The sequence below is a fragment of the Papaver somniferum genome, unplaced genomic scaffold (assembly GCF_003573695.1).
Source record: "Papaver somniferum cultivar HN1 unplaced genomic scaffold, ASM357369v1 unplaced-scaffold_16, whole genome shotgun sequence".
In the NCBI taxonomy this organism is placed as follows: domain Eukaryota; kingdom Viridiplantae; phylum Streptophyta; class Magnoliopsida; order Ranunculales; family Papaveraceae; genus Papaver; species Papaver somniferum.
Window position 1 is genome coordinate 229,918 of NW_020625486.1, and position 2,715 is coordinate 232,632.

A 2,715-nucleotide genomic window follows, 5' to 3' on the forward strand; every position below is an offset into this window, starting at 1 on the left:
ACTATTAAAAAAACCTCAAAAACTTAATATTTGTCTCTTTTTGGCTTGGATTTAAATAACTTTTATAAAATTTATTATTATTTCTTATTAATGTACTAAATAAAGATTAAATGTAAGAGAAAATTTAAAATGAGTAAAATATCAAAGCTAAAACTAGCAAAAACATGAATAAAAGTATGAATAAACGGGTACCCGATACCCGCGGGTACCCAACGGGTATTACCCGTTTGGACCCGTTTAGATTCGGGTCCAATCGGGTAATTACCCGTCGGGTCCTAAGTTGCTAATGGGTCCAACTTTAGGACCTGAAACCGGACCCAAATTTACCGGATCCGGTTCCGATTCCGGGTAATGGGTACCCATTGACAGCCCTAATCCGAATGCCCAATTTGTAAGGTGTCCCCAAATGTGGAATCAAATGAAACTATGAAAGTGAAAGCAACACACATCTCAATGAACCCTACCACAAACACTTAAAGTACTCCCATTTACACCATATCACTCTCAATCAGAAGTCAAAACCCTCGCTCACTTCCTCTCGGAATTCATCTGCTCACATTTCCCTCTTCTTCTTGTCCCCTGCCCGTCTTCAAAACCCAACTCAAACTCTCATCCCCCCACAGATCTCAAACTCCATTTCCATGGAGAATTAGACTTCCTAAACCCCCAAACGCTTTCAAACTGAAAGCAGATGAATTCCCAACATAGAAAAGAAACTGAAGACGAACCACGTACAAGTAACTGGGTTGTAAGAAATTGGGGACCTTGGGAAGAGATTCTCTTGCCTGAAGCTGATTTTGCTAGAAGAATTTCAAATGAAGGTGAAGAAGTAGCATTCAAATCGCATGAAACAATTGAAGCTTTTCGAATGTTAAAACAAAAACAAGATTGGAAGAATTTGAGATTAGAGGAAAGCGGGTTTACTGAGGTATTCTAGGTAAATAATTTGAGATTAGAGGTGAGAATTTAGAGCCTTTGGAAACTGATTGCTGATAGACCGAGGTATTCTAGGTATGCCCTGCCCAGTTATCTACTACCCTTCTTCTTGTTACTTTTGGTTTTCTGCTGATTTGGGGTTTCTTTATTTGGTTCTACTTGTTTGATTATGAAGTTTTTCAATCAAAAATTTCTAAATTCTGCCAACACCCCGAATATATAGATTTTATTTACAATCTGAAAAAGATGAGTTTTGAGGTTGAAATTGTATATCAGAATTAGAATGGTTTTTTTCCCTTTTCTTGCATTGGTTGCAGAAATTAGTCAAAGTTGTTATGTGCATGTTTCGTGCAGGCAGGACAGTGTGTCAGTACTTCTGACCTTATCAACTACTTCGTCTCAAAGCTCGAACATTTTGATAGAAGAATAGCAGAAAATAGTTCTAGCTAGGGTACAAGGTATGACTCTTATAAACCACTTCTTCCACCTTAGGGAACACAGTTTCTAAAGACTTATTACAATGTTAAAATTACTTTTCTTTTATTGGAATTATAAGATGACTCTTCTGAAGACATTTGAAGGGCCTTCATGTGGAATTCTTTATTCCGTTCGTCATGATCAAACACATAGTTTTACATTGAGAATCAGTCACCATATGCTTATGTAGTCCCCATCTCTAGCTAAACATGAGGTAGTAGCCATTTTTAGCAGTTGTCATGCACTCATGCATAAGCTGAAAACAAGGAAAAGTTCTTGCTCGCGAGAATTGTCAAATTTTTATATTAGGACACGTCTGTATATTTTAGTGCACCCATTAACTCCTTGTTAAGACCCGACTAACTTAATAGAATTGAATCTTCTTCTTCTAGCTGAGTCCCTGTCCCTAGTCTGAGTGTTAGTAGTTTCATCGTGCTCTAGGTTGTTGTGACATTGAACCTTTGCATGCTAGACATTATGGATGCATCATGAGGTATCTCCTCTGCTGAAACTGTTAGCCCGTCAATTTAGGTGGATCGTACACTTTGGGAAGGTCCTGCAATGAATGGCCTATGGAACTACTAGCTGGCTGATAAAATGTAAAGCCTGAAAATGGTTTGGTTGGTTAAGCAGCGGAAAACAAAGATGAATGAACTTCACAAAACTAAAAGACTTTTTCCTAGACCTAAGGATGTTCGTTTCAGTACTTTGTTAAGAGGGCGTAACAGATTGGAGCACTATAGATGTCGCCCAATAATCACCACGTTTGAAATTTTGCTTAAAGGATCTACTCAAGTACTCTCTTGAATTTTAATTGGTGTGGTACACATACTGCGTAAATGATGCAGTACGTAATATTTTAGGATCTTGAATCTGTTAAATTCCTTTACTTATTGTTTTATGTGGTTGCTCTTAGACCATCAAGTGTTCACCTAGGTTTCTTCTTAACTTATTAATGAAGATACACATTGAATTACAAGTTGCAGTAAATGGGAATCAGATGGTTTCTCACCATGTATGTTACTTTCAATTTGGCTAATACTGTTGGGAATCAGCAAAGGCTGTGATTTGGCACACAAGAACATGAGTAAAATGCAGCTCCTGTTTCACAGGGCAATGATATTTTAAGAAATCATATTCAGCTAATTAGGATTTAGAGATCACTGGCTTCTTCTATCGTAGCAGTTAATTCATGTCAAATTAGTTGTTGCATGATTTTGGTATTTGGTTACTATTGCTGTTAATTGCTTGGACTTTAAATTAATAAGTTAATTTGTCTTGTTGCGCTTGTAGGATTGCTAC